Raw genomic sequence first — 20,165 nt, 5'->3', positions numbered from 1 at the left:
ATATTAAATTCAGGCAGCTATGCTCATTCAGTTTAGTGGACAAAAGTGCCTGCATCATTCCCCAAATCTACCCAATCCCACTGCCCTAAGGATTAAGATGCTGATAATAACAATAAGTGAAAAAGGGAAGATTTTTTTCAAAGACATGGGAGAGAACTGTGAAACAGGAACAGAGGAGCAGGAGGGGTCTCAGCCAAAAGGAATTTTGTCATCTGTAACAACTTCAGTCACTTCCTCCTGAGAGAAAACACACATCATCTTTATCACCACTGAATGAACTGACAGCGCAACGGAGTTATTTGTTAATTAGATGAAAAGCTAAAGTAACTTGATCCTACCTGACAAATCCTATAGGCTTTCCTTGTGGACCTGAAGGTCCTGCTTTACTAAAGTTCCTGCCACCACAGCCCTCTCTTTCACTGGGAGCACAAAGACAAATTCACTGCTTTGGAAGGAGGAGAAAAACAAACCACCCACTATTCACCTGGTGGTGTTCATAAGAGGCACTACCCTGACTGTACTCCCCAAACTGCACTGCTCCTGTAAATGTATACATTAGACACATACAGGTCTGGCATTTACAGTCAACAAACAGCAATACAAACAACCACCAGAGAATGTATAAACATTTGTAGGAGCAAAAATACTCAATCTGGCTGCACCACACACAGTGTTTATTTATCTCCCTCGAAGAAGATCAATGGGAGAAGACATTCGAAACAACTTTTTAAACAATATGTCACTTTGTGTTAGTTTATGTCAGTGGGGCTCCTTCCAAGTACTTGTGTCACAGTAAGATATGGATATGTTTTGATAGTTTTCCTGTTCCTTTACTCCAGTCATGGCAGCTGGGCACAAGAGAACAGAGAGAAGGGCTGCTAGCCTGATTGAGTTACCGATTTAACATTTAGAATCTTTGCAGCTCAAGAGAAAATTGCTGTGTATTTGTAACCTGAATGCAGGTCAGTAACTTTAAAAGGTCAGGCAGAACGTTTAAAATCCTATTGTTATTAATTCCCCACTAGCTCCCAGTTGTGTGAATGCCAATGAGCAGAGTCAGCTCCTACTGGGCTGCATAGCAGTCAGCCTGCACCTCTGAACACCAGGTCCTCAAGAAAATCCAAAGAGAGTTTTGAAGCAATGACTTTCTGCCGTACAAGCAAATTACTTCCCTGTTCACTCAGGGCACACTTCTTCAAGCACTGAAGGCACAGATTTCTTTATTGGGGTTTCCTCATTTGTTAATAACCCATTAGCTTCATGTCAAGGCAACTGAGTTTTCTCCATCCACTTACTTCACTCCTTAGGAATACACTAACTATTTTGGTGCCATCTTGCAGTAATTTACACAGTATCACAAGATCTGGTGATGCTTCTTACTAAAAATGCAACTCCCATAGTACACAGCACTTCTATAACCCCTTTAGTTCAGAGATATCAAGCTACTTTGCAAACAATACACTTGCTTCACAAACCACCTCCACTGCATTAGGTCCGTGTCATTAACCATACTTTGCCATCAAGATAAAACTAAAGCAAGCAAGGTAATGAAATTTAGCAGGGTTACAAAGAAAGCAGTAGGATTAGGAGCAGAATGTGAGTTTTGCCTTTCTAGCTCCCCAATTCATCAGAAGGCCAGCCACCTGAGACAGTGAAATTCAATGATTATGTTTCAGGTAGGTTTATATTTCTAAGATGCAAATACTACAGTGGGGGATTTATGCTACTGGCCTTCCAGGGGTCTTCTGACTCTACAGAAGCTTTTAGATACTATGGGGAAATACCTGTAGGAAAATGAAAACTTTTGAGTTTTCTTTCCTCAGGATTTGACTCCCACTTGAAAAGATGTGGATGCTCAGACAGGAAAGCATTCAGTCTCAGGACACTGGTGTCTCCTCCTCTCACTTATTTCCATCACATACTCCCCTCCTCCAGATCTAAGGCACTAGATTTGATGCTGGACCATTGGTTTGTCTAGATTTCTAACACCAGAATGAATTTATAAGAATAGATGAACATCTGTGACCACATATTTGGTAGTAAACTTGTTTTAAGGATCAGTGCCTTGTGGAGTAGTTACAAAGCCAAGAAGGCAATATTATTAATTTTCAGGCTCTGGTTTAAGCCATACATTAGTGATGCTTTGCTTTACTTCCTACCTTAAATATACTTGAAAATTTGTCATGACTCCCCATAAGTTAGTACCTTCAATGTTTAATTTTTCAAGGCAAATTGCTCTTGCATTGCTGGTGCAGTAACCTTCTAGTACTGATGGCCCTATATGAAGCAGTCTTTTGTTTTAATGACTTCGAAAATCTCTTAAGATCTTTTACCCAGGACTTTTATGAGCAACTAGCTTTCTGCTCTGGGAATGTCATCTCCATTACTAACTGAAAAAAGTAATGCTTATGTATCCCACACCAATACTGAAACATAATCAAATAAGGAATACTGGTGAGATACTAGACACTGAGCATAGTAAGAGAGACACACTGAATCCTCAGTAACTGTCGGGAGAACATAGCTTACTGAAAACAGATCTTGTTTCACAGGAACACAAACTTCTAGCTTATAATTTAGTGCTAAAGGGGAAGAAGAAGCCCAGCCTAACATACATTCCACTGATCAGGCACCCTATATTCCTACAGCTTTTAAAGGCATTACACTGAAAGAAGCACATTTTGTATGCGCATACGGGACCTTCAGCCATAATAACACATGAACAACTGCCATCCATGTTATATTGTCAGTATCCCACTTCCCAGTGCTTGAAAGGTGACTCTGTTAGATTGAACAAACTCCCTTAATTTGTGATTTTTCTAGTTACGCACCCTGACCTATTAAGTGGGCACACCTTGTACCCTCCCCATTAAAAGACTCTCCTGCAATACATTTGCCCAAATCAGTGCACTCAAACTCCTACAGAAATTATCCAACAGCATGAGCTGACTTGGAAAAAAAGTCCGCCTTGCTGTGAAAGAAGAATTACCCCACCAGAACTATCCCCCTCATGGCTTTCTTTTTTTTTTTTTATTTACTTTTTAATGGAAGCAAAAACCCCTATCATCTCACCTACTCCTCTTTTAATAAGGAATGACTGCCGTGACTACCCCCATCTAGAACCACCATTCACTGCCAGCACCTCTGCTCTCCTCGTGTGCTTAGAGAATAACTGATTAGCACTTTGCATAATTAACCTGATTAGCACTGTGCATAATCAAACTGATTAGCACTTTGCATAATTAAAAAGAAATAATAATAATAACAATAATAAGCAGTAGGTAATAGCAAAAGCTGCTAGTCCCAATGCCTGTTCGTTAGCTCTAGGATTAGTTTAGTGTGGCATATTTTATTTCTTAAAACTATTTCTTTAAAGATGCACAGGCTCCTCAGAGATACAGGTTTAAAAATTCTCATCTACTCTCAAGATCACTAGTGAAAAAAATTAGTTCTTCCACTATTACAGCTTCGGATTTCTTCGGTGCCTCCCACTGCTGAAGCTGAAGACATTAACGGGATGGATGCCTGATCTGAAGGACCAGGGGTCTGGTTATCATATCTGTGGACAGTACTGCTTTTGGATTCATCATCACAGGATACAAAAGTCTCACATCTTCTTGTGCATATATATGCTTGCAATGTACTTCAAGAGTAGGAAAGCTGTTTTATTGTTATTGTTGAGATGGATAAGGTAAAAAGGTGCATATCCTCAAAAGTAGTAGGCATTGAATTCTCTCCTGCCCTGAACAATTACTCCAGACCGCAGGAAGCACGGGAAGGAATACGGAATTAATCAGATCCCTGCCCCTAAGCCTGCACCACTCTTCCCCCATTTGAGTATCACTCATCTGTATGTATTTTTTGCAGCCTGATCAAGAATGTGACAGACAGAAGGCACTTTGTTTGCTAGCCTGTCCCATGTCCAGTGTAAATATCCCAATTAGGGTTTCAGGATTAACCATCACCTCCCAAAATCTGAAGAATGTGCATAGCTACACCTAGCTAGATTGCAAACTCAGTGTAAACATCCATGTTAAATGCCTGCATCACTAATGACTCTGTTCTCCTGGACGTTCAGTGACAGAAAGCCTAGAAGAGTGGTGTCCCAAGTGAGCCAGTAAACCACCAACATTTTCTGCTTGCTAACATGGCCTCATCCCTCTTAGTCACCAGTACATCCCATGTTACTCCTCACTTTAACCTCACCCCTCTCTGGCATCTTCATCATCAACAGCTCAGATTTTCTTCACATTCCACACAATCTTTACCTTACATATTCTATTACGCCTTCAAGAGTACCTGAAATATTCATTGCCAAATCTCCACCACGTCCTTACAGTCACCCTGCCTACATTTCCCACTGGGTAGCAGACACATTATGGCTTCCCTGCTGACTACTCAGCCAGGGTGGTTGGAATGCTGGGCAGCTGATCTGAGTGATCAGTCTGACTGCTCTTTAGCTGTCCAGAAAGGAATGCAGTGCCCAGACTGCACACACTGCTCAGATGCAGCACATTGCACGGACCCATCCTAGATCTGTGGCAAAAATTCTCCCACTCTGTCCAAGGTTCACTCACAAGTTCTCTCTCAGGAAATCAGCCAATGAGAAGCGGTGGGGTAAAAATGGCAATAAAAGATAATCTTATCATAATTAGCTGGAAATGAACTACCCATGCACAGAGGTCTCTCCATCACCCCAAGCTAAAGAACCCATATGAACAACAAAGGGTGCAGGGCTAGTTACTCACTTCACAAATTGTTTAGTTTCAGTAAAAAAGTGTTGCTGTAGAGATTTCTCAAGTCCAAATGTTCCTGGAGAAGGTAGTTCCAGTCATTCTGGGAAGGAAGCCAATCCCTTGGCTTTATATGTAAATATTTAAACAACATTATTTTTATATACATATCTTTTATACACATATACATATATGTCTTTAGACTTCCAGACTTGCAAAACGGCAATAGAAAAAAAAGCCAAGTTGACATACAGCTGTTGTCTCTGCCTGAAACCATAACTGACCATTAGAAACAAAATACAACAAAGACTTCAAGATAATTGAGCCATGTCACCTTCATATACTAGTCCACCCAAACAGAAATGCTGAAAGAGCTGGAGTAGAAATTCAAAGGTAGAGAGAGAAAAGTCTCAAATTTCATCTCCTTAGAGGTGGCAAGAAAATAAGGTTCATCTATTTTAAATCTTTCAGAGCCTAGATGGATACAAGTGCTCCATCCACAGGTGTGGAATCTCCAGCTCTGGATGACACAAAGCTTCACATTCTGAGCATTTTAGTGTTATGACACCTGACAGTAAAGCTGCAACTTCACGTTTAGAAAGGTCACTGCTGCTTCAGACTTAAATCAGGTCCATACCTCAAAAGGGATAAATTGGCAGAAAATGCAAGTGAAAGAACGGAAATGCATCTGGCACTAAGATTTGGTGAATAAATAAGATGGGAAAAAAAATAAAGCTTTGAAATTGTTGAGGAGGGGGTTGATAAAATGGAGGAAGATGAGGTAGCGAGAAAAGGTATCCAGACAGAGCATATGATGAATAAATCAATCTATGAAAATAAAATTTACCACGTGAATTTCACCTCTATCTACTCAGAAAGCAGAAAACACACCCGAGTACAAGATACATGTGTGTAAATTCATAGCTACATGATCTAAAGAAATAAAATACCTATGAATACAATAATTACATGTCTGTATGTATAGCAAAGCCAGTGAGTTTTAAGAACACAGAAGTGCACATACATAAAAAAACCACACAGAAAATAGGACCAAGAGTAGGGCAAGCCTTTTAGAAAATATTTTAATGGCTTTATAAAAAGCCTTCACCCAAAGTTTGAGGGGCTTTTGCAATCTTACATTTTTCTATTGCAAAATACACCTGCTTTCTTCTCTTTTTTCCCCCTAAACTAAATATTTCTTCCATCTAATGACTCTCTTTATTAGACAGCATCTAATTTGCATACATTTACATACAATTTAACTGCTAGCTTGTGAGAACAAAGAAATGGCTCTGTATTGCACTGAAGGACAATACTCAGAAAGGAAGGTATAAAAACCAGCCAGCTTGGTGGCTGTATATTCTCTTTGTTTCAGAAATACTAGGAGTTTTAAACACACTACTTAAAGGGTGAAAAAGATTATTTCATCAAACAATGAAAAAAGATACAGTGCAGCTTCCTTTTAACGCATTCTCTCTCTGGCCTGGTTAATGGGATTTAAGGGTCCAATATTTCTTTGCTTTCTTCTGTTTCTTTTATTAGAACTGATGGATTTAATTCTGTCACATATTTTACTTCATATTTTATTCCTATAACAATCTATGCTGAAGTTCAGCTCCAATGCTAATTCAATACTATCTTCCTTTCCTCGCAGTCAGCCTGGAATACAACTGAGTGATCTCTGATGGGCATGAAGTGCTCTGCCCTCAATGCCCAGTGCTAATGGATTTTAGAGAGTCTGCCAGAGTTTTGCCTCATGGCAACAAGTCTAGAGATAATGAAAACTTACCATGTAGCTGACTGGGAATCAACAGGAAGGGAAGCAGGGCTGAGCTCTGCTTGTGAGAACAGGGAGGGACTGTGGTCAGAGTAAATGCAGGATGTAAAGGATGCGTCAAGCCCTCTAGTTCCCTGAGGAGAGAGGAAAAAAAAAAAGAGGAGAAAATCATCTTTTAAGACCTTGCATAAAGGTAAACCCTTTAGAAACAGTTGCCAGGAACTCCAACACATGCCCTATCAAAAGCATGATACAATCAGCAAAGTGTTTTTCTCCAAAAGCTTTGCAGTTGGGATACCAATTGCTCAGGACAGCTACAAATCTAATCCATGTTGATTTGACATAAAAACCTTGCAGGAAAAAAACCATTTCAGGCTGCATGCTGCAGATGCCTACATCCTCTCATATGTGCAAAACCTAGGGATACAGAGCAGTCTTCCCATTTCTCCTGCCTGCACAGCAGAGCTGCTAGCTTCACTTCTGAAATCTCTTCTTCCCAACATCAAACTCAAGGACTTGTGCTCAGTGGGGCAGAAAAATTAAAGTAACACCATTCAGTGGCATAAGGATGGGTGAAAGATGACCCAATCACTCTGGTGGCATGTTCTAAGGGCCTGTCCTACAGAAATGTTACAAGAGAAACTTCTGGTGTAAACAGACCTATTGCAATGGAATGGAATAAGACTATTCTTGGTAAAAGAGGACTAGGCCAAGTTACCCTGCACACAAAGCAGGTGTAGAATTCAGGACCCAGCAGTCATCTGCTCTGCTCAGTTTGCCCCAGCCAGCCACGTGGCCCGGGGCACACTGGCTTTGTATGATCAGCACAAGGCCAAGTGTTAATTCCATGGGTATTCTCACACCAGCATGAGTGGCACGGTGACACTGTGACTGACGGTACCAGAGCCACATCACAAGCTGTACACACAAGAAACTTCTGCTGATACTGCCCTGGTGTGACCCGCTGGCACTCAAAACACATGATAGATTATTTTCAGATGCAAATTTTAATTTAAAGCTGGCTGAAATGTTAATGAAGTTTTAGCTCTTTTTCAAAGGGGAAAATTCCCTACTGCTTACAAAAATGTTTTCTTTTTTCCTGCCCTCTGCCTGATCTACTTCTAGTGACATAGAGCAACCAAACCTCATAAAAGAAATTAATCAAGCCTTCGTATCATTTTCCCTTTTCAAGGGTGGAAAGGTTGAGGTGTGTGATCTTCAGTGTTTCTGATGTGCACCAAAATGATGTCTTAGAAAACAGCAGAGGAAGGAAATTCCAAAGCCACAGTTCCTGTGATTAACATATCCTATGCTCACAGCTGCATCTTGCTGAAACCACTGGGTTATCATCTCCAAAACCTTACAAGCATGGCTGTGTTATGATGTAAGCTGATTTTAATTGGAGCTGTCACAGTCCCACCCTTCCCTCACCTCCTTCCTCTCCTTGCCACACATCCCCAAGTCCATCCTTGAGCCAGGACTGTGTAAGTGCCTGGTTCAGGGAGCCTTCAGCTGAATGAAGGCTTCTTTTCCACTTGTTTTCAGCCACACCAAACCCTTGTTGCACCTCAAGATCCAGGCAGAAAACTTGGGGGCTAGAGCCAGGGAGACAGCAGAACTGTTCAAGTGGATGAACAGCAACAGAGCAGCGTCAACACTGATTAGTTTAAGCTGCTGTGGACCTGCATTTTGTGATGTCTAGGGCTGCTTTGGTATGCCACGGGAGAAAGGTTCTTATCACACAGCTGGAAGCCAAACCAATCACAGCTTTATAGGTAAAAAAGACCCCACCTCACATGCTAACTTAAAATAAACTGTCGAGCTACTCAGATCATACAGAACAGATGCAGTCTGCTTCTGACAAAAAATAGCTTGAGATAATGGTGCACAGCTACAATCTGCACCAGGGGCATTTTCCAAGTGGCAGGTTGAATTAGCCTCAAGTGACATGCATTACAGTAACACTTCCCTGAGGCAATAAGGCAAGGTCCCACATTCAAATGGAAAGAATTGAGCATTCTTGCCAAAGGCAAATGAAAAAGCGTGTGATTAAGAGCCACTGCTACCAGAACATGGTGAAACTCCTGAAAAATCTTTCAAGGACTTCAGAAAATACACCTGGAAATATAGAGCAGGAATTTTCCTTTACATGTATACAGTTACCACACTACACAGCTCTTTTGCTACTTTCCAGAGCAGAAGTATCAATTCTGTCCTGACTAAAAACTAACTTTGTAACCCTCAGTAGTTCTAAAGCCACTCTGTCCAAGCAGTTGCGCAGGATAGGCATCTGGATTTCAGCTGAACACAGGAGACACCGAAGTTCCCTTCTTTTGCTTCCCTGCTCTAGGGAATTGGAACATTTTACATCCTACAAGAGAGATCCTTTCGTGGTAAGGAATCACCTGGCACCACCACCTACAGTATCTTCAGGAGAAGGAGTCAGTAAGGAAGAGCTTCACTAACCAGTTAGCATCCACAGGTGATTCATCATCTTTGGAAATTACAGTAACTGAGAAGAGGAATCAGTGCCAACACCTGACCTTCCTCTGTTTTCATCGGCTGAACAACTAATACCCACCTTTTCAGTACTGCAGCTAGAATTTGTATTGCCAAGTTACAACCAGGCCTCAAGGGCAGGACACCAGACCAGGCATAAGAACTGGTGACTGGTTTTGTCCAACAATAACAAAACAATGCTTTCCAGCATAAGTGAGTCTGAAGCAACAGCATCCACACAACTATTATTTTTCATTCCAGTCTTCTACACATCCTCAAGATGGCTACAGTTATCCTGTCAACCACAGGCACCTGGACAGCTTGTTACACAAACCTATACGTGTTCAAGTTATGCAACCCCCAGACAAGAGGCTTGGCTGGTTTCCCCAACAGGAGATTCCCATATTCCTTCAACTGCCTTTTAAGATACAGGTACCAGTACAACCCATTTGTGCATATATCCTTCCTGTGCTGTCACTGAACATCTTTCTCTGTAAAATAACTGTCAATTGGAAAGCATGCATACTTAAATATCCACACAATAACATATACACACACACCAAATACCTTGGCCAATACCTGTTTGATTGAATTAATTTCAGTCTTTCCACATTACAACAGGTGCCCACAAAGACACGACTATGTTTAAACCAATGACAGGAATCTAAAATTTTTAATTATGCCAACCTTTGAATGCTTTCTATTCAAGTGTTCTTGATCAGTTTAAAAGTGTATTACAACAACAGCAGCCTAAAATTTTATCTTCTTTTCAACAATTCTTCTTGGAGCTTAAGGTAGGTTAAGCAAATTCTTCATCAGATTTTTCCCTTTCCTTTCTTTTGTTGTTATATACTCTACTGAAGCTGATAGATGAAAATGTAAAAGCTGGTTTGAGCAGAAGAATAATTCAGTGAAAGGAAACTCCTATTGCACCTCAGTTTTGGCATTTATCAAGTTCTCCTTTTTGTACATATGGGTGGGATTAGCCAAAGGAACAAAGGTGTGATTCTCTTTCCACTCAAATCATGGAGAAGAAGTCCGAGTTGAATCCATCAGCAGCATATTCAGACAAGTTTCAAGCATTTTTGAAAATCCTCCCCCTTCCCAACCTGCCCAGAAAGTGGGCACAAATAAATAAACTTCCACCCCCTTGTGTCCTGGAAGCAACATCCACAAGCTGCAGTTTGTGCAGCTCTGTCAAGTAAAAGATGGTGCAAATTTCTTTTTAAATACAAACAGTATTTCTGAAGTTAGTTCTTTCAAACATTCACTTTGATTTGATAAATTATATTAAATACAATTTGCCTCAGCAGCATTTTAAAGCATGACAGCTAGAGCAGGAGTAGGTCATTTTAACACGGAGAGTATGGTCTCCTCAATTGTGTAGACAGCCTAGATTATGTATGCAGGCCCACACTCCCCGCGATAACAAAATTACCCGGCTTGCACTCCAAGCCAGTCAGAAACTGTGGAGTTGCAGATAGCGAAGTCAAGCCCGAGCCAATCAGTCCTGCTAAACAGCTGCTCTCTCAGTTGCTTATTAGTTCACCAGCACACTGGCCACAACCAAAGGCTTCAGATGGGCTTACAGCATGCACAGAACAAAATTCTCTGCATTCAAATACCACAGAAACGCAACCATGGATGAATACTATCAAAGGGTGGAGGTAGGAGAAAAATATCTTTTAAATTTACTGAAAACATTATTTTTTGAACACTGAAGAGAAAATCCTTGCTCCTGAATACTGTATAATAACAGAACCATGCTGTTTGCTGGCAGAATGCTAAGTTTCATTTTCAGCAGAAAAAAAAAATTGTATAATAATTTTTCCTGATTTAGATGGGGTTTAGGTCAACCTTAGCTACATACAAATGAATGCTTTGTTCAAATTACAGGGTAATTTTAATTAGGACACCCTGCTAGACATCCCGTTGTTCTATTTAATGGACTTTCTCAATTATGAGAAGAAACACCTCCCCACCCGCCTGCGACTTCAAGTAAAAATTATGCTGAATAAATATACAAAGACAAAAATTATTATTCTGTATTAGATCTTTTTATTTCTGTTAATCTTTATTTGGCAACTGCTGTATCAAAAGGGCAGAGTTCAGAATCCCACACCCATTAAACACCTGTTTAAAAACCACTTGAAGCACCGGAACCAGCCAAATATGTCCCAATTAAGCAGAAACATTGGCACTGCTGTCTCGGGTAAGGAACACCCATTGCCATTTGCTCTCATTAGGTTAAACGGGTTTCTTGGGACATAGCTGAATTCCTGATTATGTGCATTGCAAATGGATGGAGAACACCAGAACAATAAAATTTAATTCAGCGTAGCCTTCTGTCCAGTTGTCAAGCACGGAATTTTGGGAAAAGCAAAAACTGAAGCTTTGGGAAGTAGACAAGAGTTATGTGTTGTAAGTATGTATGAGATAGCTCCTGCTTCTTTCAAGAAACTGCCTGGTCAACGTAATAGAAAGAATTGGGTTCGGATTTCTTCTTGAAAATGTTTTGAGATTTAGAGTCCATTTCATTTTTGTCAGCATCTCCTCCTCTGTGCTTTGCATTAGTTTGATTCTCTTACACAGTTTTATCTGCTAGTTAGAAGTACAATATGGTATCTTTTCATATTCACTTTAGTGTTAAATTGGTCACCAATTTCTTGATTTTGTATGTTTATGATGCAGTGATGGAACACAAAGCCCAGGCAATAAAAACTTTGTAGATCAGACACCATACTGCAAGTCTTCCAAATATTTTTGTCAACTTAATTAAGTAAAGGCTCTTCTAGAGAGGCCAACTGCATGGCAAACAGAAGAATCTTACTGTCACTCACTTAACCTCTTGACCCCTGTCAAGGATGTGGGCATGTTTGCCAATAAGTGACAAGTCAAGTGGTCTTTTACCAAATACCCAACAGTACATTTCAGGGTGGTGCCACTAGACAGAATCAGAGCAGAGTGGTAGTGATTAGAAAATGTGTTTGAAATGGTTCTAATATCCATCCTCAATCCTCTATAATCCCACTTCATTATCAATTTATTAACTTCCTTTGTTGTCCTTTCTGTCACCCTCCTGGGCTAGTTACTAATATATCTTAGTCTGAAAAGCTCTGTACTCCATGGGCATAAAAATCTAGCATGCTTCACATAAAATCGATCCGTTATCTGTATCCAAGTAAGACATGTACAGTCTTTGAATGGATCCCTTCAAATTAAATGTATAAAAAGCATGGTTCAGCACAATAAACACCACTTAATTCACAACTCATAGTCAGGATGTTAGCAGACTGAAAAGAACATCTATATATTTTTCTCTTCGCTTATGCCAGATAGACTTCTTGAGAACATAAATCCCGCTGGTTTTCTACTACCTCTTGTACTTAGTGTAGAATTCACAATTATTTAGTGCCTGCATTTCTAAAGTAAACTTTAGTACATGAAAAAAAAGCATTCTAGGAATAAAATATATCAGCCAGCACTTGCTGCTGACCTAAAACTATATTTATCTTCAAGACAACCATAAGAGTGGCAGATGCTTTCTTGTTCTAGCTGGCTACAAATGGCACTAAGAAATCCTAAGATAGACACCTGCGTACTTACTCTTTGCTTGTTCCCCCCCCCACACCCCCAAGTATTTTTGAATACAAACAACATTTTCTAATTTGCTATTGCTATTTATTTAGATATCCATGGATGCTGTATTCCTTGTGGCCTCAAGAACAGTTTCTCTTCCATAATCCTACTGATCTCATCAAAGGATGCTGGGTACTCAAAACATCTGAAAAAGATAAAATATTCCATATTTGCTCTCCATTATTTAACTCACAAAAAGTGTCGCTTATAGCGAAAATGTTTTAAAATAGTACCTCTAAAAATTGAGAGCCACAGTCCTTGGCCATTTCTTCATTTAAGCCTTAGTAGCTTCCCCTCTTAGAAATGGTGGCTGACATTTTATTCAGTAGATATCTGTAGCTGAAACACTTGCAGACTACAAAGAGTAGCAAAAGCTACCATTACAAATGGATGTTTTTATTGGTAGACATTTTGAGACTAGGCAAAAGGGAGTAGGAAAGCAGGAGTGTGGGTGGAAAGAAAACAAAGTAAGTCCACAAACAAACAAAACACTACAAATCACAACAGGACAAGAGAAGAATCAAGCAGTGATATAACCCTACCAGATTAGTAAAAACAATTCTCCCTTGATTGGAATTCCATTTTTCTTTTTTCCTTTGTAGTTCCATCAGACAACCATTAAAATGTTTAGCTGCATCACTTCCACAGGTACAAGTTATACAAGGAAGTTTATCAGGGTATCGAAGCACACAGTGCAAATTAAAAGGTAAAACCAGGAGTATTTTGTACTGTAAAAACAAATAAATAAAGGGAAACATCTTCTGTATACTGCAAAATAACCCCAAAACAAATTAATTCTATATGTTTAAACTGGCATTTAGCTTCCACTGAATTGAAATTGTATTTTGAACCCCAGAGAACTGTGCATTAGTACATGTGCTGGAGAAGAGATGGAATATTCCATTTGAGGAGAGACTTTGCCTAAATCCCAAATAGCTACAGACAAATCAAAACCTTTCACAATGTGATATAAATGCAAGATATAGATTAAAAGGAGAGAAAGAAAGAAACAGCTTCAGAACTTGGAACACTTCGTGGAACTGACTTTTAATTGCCCAAAACAGCAATTTTTAAAGCTATTGCAGGAAACAATCAAGTCCCATACATCAGCTGAGGACAAGCCTATTAAAGAAAAGGTGGGGGAAAGGGGGGGGGGGGGGGGCAGAGAGAGAGAGAGAGAGAGAGAGACAAAGAAAAAGAGAGGGAGAGAGAGTGTGAGAGACAAAGAGAAAGAGAGAAAAAGAGCAAGAAATGAGGTGTGGGGCTAACACCAAAGATGAAAATGGCTGGAATTAGAAGTCCAGATACATCCTTTATCTCTGAGGCATGAAGGGACAAAATAAAAAGGAGGCACATAAACTTTATGCACAAACTAAGGGGGAGTCAGTGGAGGGATATATTAAAAAAATTAATGTTGCAATATGCCATCTTATAATATTACATTGAAAACCACACCACTGTGTGTTGTTACTGTATTTGGCCAAGTGCACTACTGTGTTTAATTTGAACTTTTGATTACAGTAAATCACTTGATACAGAGAGGCAACCAAGTGACTCACAGTCCCCTCTGAAATCTTACCATATTAAAATTTTGACTGTAGAAGGAACACAGTAACCAAAATCTATGTACACTACACCAGAGGAAGGGAGCAGAAGTATTGAACAGAACCTCCCAGGACTCCTTGGCCATTTGTTACACACGAACAGCAACTTTGCTGTGCCAGCAGTTATGGCTGTTAGAGCAGCAGATAAATTTGGGGCAGCCTGCACCAGACACAGCAAACCATGGGCTGCCCAATTTTCTAAGGAAGGCACAGAAGGTCTGCACACCTGAGCACGATTAAGTCTCACTGCTTATGAAGAAGAGAGTCAGTGTTGGCAGTGCAGTGGCTTGAAGGGGAGGGAGGCAGTTGGAGGGGAAGCATAAACCTATTCCTGCTCACTACCAACAACATTATTGCAGGCACCAGTAATGAGGTGGTTGGGCTAGAAGGGGAAAGGGATACAGGAACTGGAGCGCTTTATCAGCTCCAAGACCAATGCTGGTTTTGGCACTATTTTCACTCTAGTGAGTTACAAACAACAAAAAAACGCAACCAAGCAGGTGCTAGCAATCTGAGAGACCACATGCCAGCTACAGCTGCTTCAAACTGATTCAATTACATCTGCCTGAATAGTCCCAGGACACTGAATCCACTGAAGGGAACCACAGGTCGAAGGGAGATCCAGTGCTTGTGGGCTCTTAACACTCCATTAACTTAAAGTCGAAGCCCTCCCAAGTGAAATTGGAGGAGGGCATTCAGACAGGATCTGAACTGTATGATCACACTCAGACTAGAACAAGATGGAAGACAGCATATGCATGACACTGGGATACACAGTAAAAGCCCATTGGAAATAATGCCTCAAAATTTTCCTGAAGCAGTCCGACAGCACTGCCTTGTTTCCCAAAACACTGGGTGCAGTACATTTGCTTGAACATGCTCTTGGGATTGGGACTTCACTCCAAACCTTGTTTGTACAAAAAAGGGCCAAGCAGCTGGGAAATTCTGGAGTGTAGTGTGTCCTCATTAGCTTCCATCTGCCATCAGAACTCAGCTCATGGCAAGTTTGGCTAAGTCCTGGTGTTCTCAGGTCCAAATCTGGGTCAGTTTTAATTACACTATACAGAATTCAGTGTGCAGTTTTTAAATCCTTATTATACAGCGCAGAAGAACGGGCAGCTCTCCAACTAATCAATTTTTTAAAAGTACATATATAAAAATTTTAAACCAGGCTAGACAGACAGTGGGTGGAAGAGAAAAAAAATGTATAAGCGAGTACAGGGGTTAGTTAAGAGAACTGTTAGCAAAAGTGGGTCACCAGCAAGTTCTGCTTTAAAACTTCAAAGGAAGGGGAAAAAGGGAAAAAACTCTTCATTTTTTAAGACACTGAAACTGATGTGCAAGATGTATACAATTCATACTGCTTTTAGAATCAGCGTGGATTACACACAATAATACTGCAGCCAGATTTTTATGATGGGAAAGATGGATTGTCTTGTGGCTACAGGACCATAACAGGCACTGGCTGACCTATTCCCCTACCTTTAACTGTGTTATTTCCAGGGTTGGGAAAGGCCTTTTCCTGAAGGGCAAAGCCTTTAGCCTACAGGTACAGAAAAGGTGTGGTGGTTAGAAGTACAGTTCAATGGCATTCTTGAAGGTGACAGGGAAATGCAGGATGTTAGTCTAAATCCTTACCTAATTAATGTGCTTTGGACTACTTCAATTGCTATTTATTTCCTCTTTTTCTATGCCATCAAATAGCCATCAGCCAGGTCAGGACTTGAAAAGAGTTTTGCTTGCCAGGTTGCTGGCAAACAAAATGATAGAGGCACAGATAGCTGCATGTTTTTCACTGAACAGACACTTGGGATAGGATAGCACGCCAAATCTTATCTATGTAAATTGGGCTAAAATCTACTCTCAAAGTCAACAACCAGAATCTGCCCTGTTTAGAATCTTTGTCAGATGCAAGGGAGCAAGTAGAACTCTTCAGTGACAGCTACCAACATAAAGGTAGCTCAGAAATGGAGAGGGATGATCAATGAGCAGAGTAAATAGCAATGAAATGATGGATACTTGTTAGATGAGCATAATATTCTGCCTTCTCGTACACAAAAACTACACCTTCAAAAACTTCCAAGTTTGCTTTAACCATTTCTATGAAAAACTCCTGTTAAAAAAAGACTCCCCTTCATGCACCTTGTTAGCACTGTCATAGTTTTCATCTCAGAACCACAACATAGCAGAAACATGACACAATCCTGCACTCTCCCTTATACTTCTTCACTTGGTGGCTAATCCATACATCTCCAGCTGCTAGATGAACCTAGCACATTCTGACACAGCAGAAAATGCACTACTAACTATTTCAGGATCAACAAAAGCTATGAGGCTGGAGTAATGACTCAATGCTCTTTATTTGAAAGGAAGCTTTGTCTTAAAGGTAACTGCCCTCTCTCAGATATGGCCCCACATATACAAAAATTGATACATTCAACATATTACACAACAATCCACACAGAAATAATAAAAAAACAAACCCAAAACAACCAAACAAAACCAAGCCCAAAAGCACCACAACCTTACCACAGGAGCAGTACAATCTTAGGTATGCCCAGCTTCTCCATTTCAGTACCTAGTTCACAAATGGAGGAGGCTTTTTTCCCATACCACCTGACTGGTCTCAAGTTCTATCCCCCAACTGGGCCCACTTGGATTAATTAGGACAATTAGCTTCAGTGCCTTCAAATAACTCTCAATTTAGTTGAGCCTACATAAAAAAAAAACCAAGTTGAAGCCACAAACAGACTGGGCAAGATAATCTTCTGTTACTGAAGAAGAAAATTACCCCATGCAAATTTGTTTTCTGAGGGCCTGGTTTCTTAGTAGAATGTTTTGCTCCAAAGTTTCAATGCAGATCAGTAACAGAACAAAAGGGAGTAGGAGAATGATAACACAGCAAACACTAGTATATTTAGCCCAGATAGTATCATTGTAATAGAATGATCACACTCTGTAACAGATGTGAAATTTCAGTGCCCAGAGGTGGACTATTCTCTCTTTTAAGGCACTGTTGCTGCGGTTGGGTGTGTCTGATGGACGGTTTGAAGACACGACCCACCAGTGACTAGGCAGAATTGCCAAGCTGTGAACTATACACAAAGAGTGGAGTAACAATGCTATCGAGTGCTGCACATCCTCTGAAACACCCACAAGGAAACTCAGTGATGGAACAGGCTGGCTACAAAAAAACCACCAATAACAACAACAACAAAACCCAACAAGAGGAGAGAATATAGGGTGAAAGGAGAGGTTCTGCCCGTGCTCTCAACTCTAGAGGCAGACTTTTCTCTTTCCCGTCCTCCCTCTAAAACCTTGTTTGGATGTGACCCAAGTCAAGGTTGCTGTGACTCGTCTGTCTTCATAGTCTCATAATGCAGCCACTTCTGAGCTGTCTGTTGTCACACTGGCTGGCTCAAGGTGTATCTGCCAGTCCCAAGTTCTTATCAAGGAGCCTATGGAAGAGGCCATTGACTGGCATTTCCTGAACAATCCACACTGTTCTAGCGTAAAGAGGGTCCCAGTGAAGCACATCATCTTTCTACAGTTCTTTTCACGAGGAAGCAGTGAAAGATGTGTCGTGGCACATGAGTGCAGATATAATCTACAGCAACAAAGCAAGGATGCCATGCTGAGACAGGGGACATTTATTGCAGACTGTTAGCACCTGGGGATGTTAAAAACATAGGAGTATTTTACAGAATGAATTCTAACATGGCAGTCACAAGTTAGAAATTAAAGAGAGAATCTTGTCAGACTATTTCCACTGGAATTTCATGCTATTGTATTCATCTTACTGTACCTACATGCAGCATCTCACAAAATCCTCTTTTTGGAGTCTGTCCTTTCCACTGCATCAGCTGGAACACCTGAGACAATAGTATGATTTATAAACAGAATAAATCTCTCAATTTTGTTGTACTTGGCTGCAAGAGCTTTAAGTCATATCCTTAACATCTGAACGCCATTTTTCTATTGCACTTTATTTTTGAGTGGGTGTTTTTGGCGCTATACAGTTTATGTAAAATGAAGCAGTACATAAGAAAATGCAACACCTATTCTCATGTGTTTCATAAACATCCAGCCCCTGACTCGTGTGTGCTGTGCAGCACAGTTGCTGTTGCCAGCTAACAACATGTTCTAAACTGACAGAATAAGTCCTACAGATCTCACTTTTTTTGAATTTTAAAACTAGGGGAGCCATATTAAGAGGAATTTGACAAATTAGCTGCAGAGAAGGAGGAAACCTGCAATTTTCTCACTGCAGTGATGAGATGGTATCAAGAACAGTGCTAAGCAAGGCCAACCAAAGGGACCACATATACTTTCCTAAAGAATAATACTTTTGTATATTGTTCCTGAATAAAAACTGAGAGTCCCCACTAAAGTGATGTCAATTGCAAGCTTTATGGTCCTGCCTGCATGACAGAAGACAGCAAAAACAGCACACAGACCTACACACATATCTCAGTTTATTTCTTTCTAGGAATTGATAGCCAAACTAATGTCAGAAGATGAATTCAGAAGGCCTTTTATGGCAAAACAGATTATAATCCAAGTTTGAAACAGAAAAGGAAATGACAACAGAAAAACACAGGGATGACCATGGAAAGAAAGTTTACAATGTAACTGCTTTTGTAGAGCAATATGAGATAAACACCAATTATCACAATTTTCTAGATGAGGAAACAAAAAGCTCTGATCACAAAATGAATCAAGCCGCTCATGCTGAATGTACATGATTATGTCATACTCTGGTTTCTATTAATTTTATCACATTTACCCTCAGGACCTGACAAGAAGTGCTTTCTATATTCAGATAAAGAAGACAACAACAATAGATAAGCACTGAAGCATGCATTTGGAGCATGGTTCAAATGAAAACCTACCATGCCCACATCACATCCCTTTGCAGATCAGAGAGACAAGCTCAAGAGCATGTCCCTGACTCTAGCCAGGGCAGTTTCTCACTGTACCTGTGGGCAGGACAAATGAGAAGTCTTGCTGCCTTGCACTAAATCTTTCCAGTTGCTGGCAAACCACTGGGCAGGCATTTTCTGAGCAAGTGGTTATATATGTTATACATACATATACGTATATATGTATTTGTTACATTATCTTTTCATTAAGTGGTCCTTGATAGGTTTTTTTTTTCATGAGTGTATCTAATTTCCTTAGTAGGCAGACTTCCTTCTGCTTTTTCTTCATCTTGGGTTAATGACTTCTATTGTCAATATTAGCACTGTGTGTCTAGAGGAGATTTTCTGGAGCTGCAGAAAAGAGATCAGTCTATAGATCACTCTTTCTTGGTTAAAACTGCACAGAGTGTAAACAGATCTCAGACAATGGCAGATCTGTTCCCATCCCATGATGTAGATTTCAACAGACTATAAGGATGCTATAGCTTTGTGGTTTGTTTAACTAGATTTATCAGATACTAACTCCTTTTACAAGAGCAAAGAGATGCTTTATTGAGCCAAGAGGCACAAACTGAGTAGATATGAAGATGAAATGGTCTGGATTTGCCAGTCAAACAGTGTGACTGCATCTGCTGCTTGGATGCTGCCTAAATAGGCCAAGATCAAGGTTGTAAGGATTGATTTGATCCTGATCCCTCAAAGTAAATGAGACCCAGAAATCAAAGCTCATAATAAAATTTAAAATTATCCAATCAAGTCATCTTGTATTTCCCCACTGTAATGCACATATAATGTATGCATGTGTCTGTGTGCACAGTTTCACACTCAAATTCATCTTATCCCCTGCATTTCTATGTCCTACCATTGCAAATACACTCTGAAAGAACAAAATTGCTGGAAGAAAATAGAATGCACTGGAGCAGAGAACCTGTGTGCCACCATTCTCCTTTCCTAATCAGCAAGCACCAATTCACACCTCCTTGCCTCACCT

General features: G+C 40.2%; 1 protein-coding gene across 1 annotated transcript in view; it reads right to left on the bottom strand.

The window, feature by feature from the left end:
- The window catches only part of ZBTB20 (zinc finger and BTB domain containing 20), a 449,829-nt gene that overhangs the window by 351,123 nt on the left and 78,541 nt on the right, over positions 1 to 20,165 (bottom strand). The window contains exon 3 of the transcript XR_552321.2: positions 6,523 to 6,644. The gene's annotated coding sequence lies outside the window, so the exon portion shown is untranslated. The remainder of the gene's footprint in view (positions 1 to 6,522; positions 6,645 to 20,165) is intronic.

Source organism: Corvus brachyrhynchos, unplaced genomic scaffold, assembly GCF_000691975.1.
Source record: "Corvus brachyrhynchos isolate BGI_N302 unplaced genomic scaffold, ASM69197v1 scaffold3, whole genome shotgun sequence".
NCBI lineage: Eukaryota > Metazoa > Chordata > Aves > Passeriformes > Corvidae > Corvus > Corvus brachyrhynchos.
The sequence above is the reverse complement of the archived record's forward strand: the minus strand, read 5'-3'. Positions and strand labels throughout refer to the sequence as shown.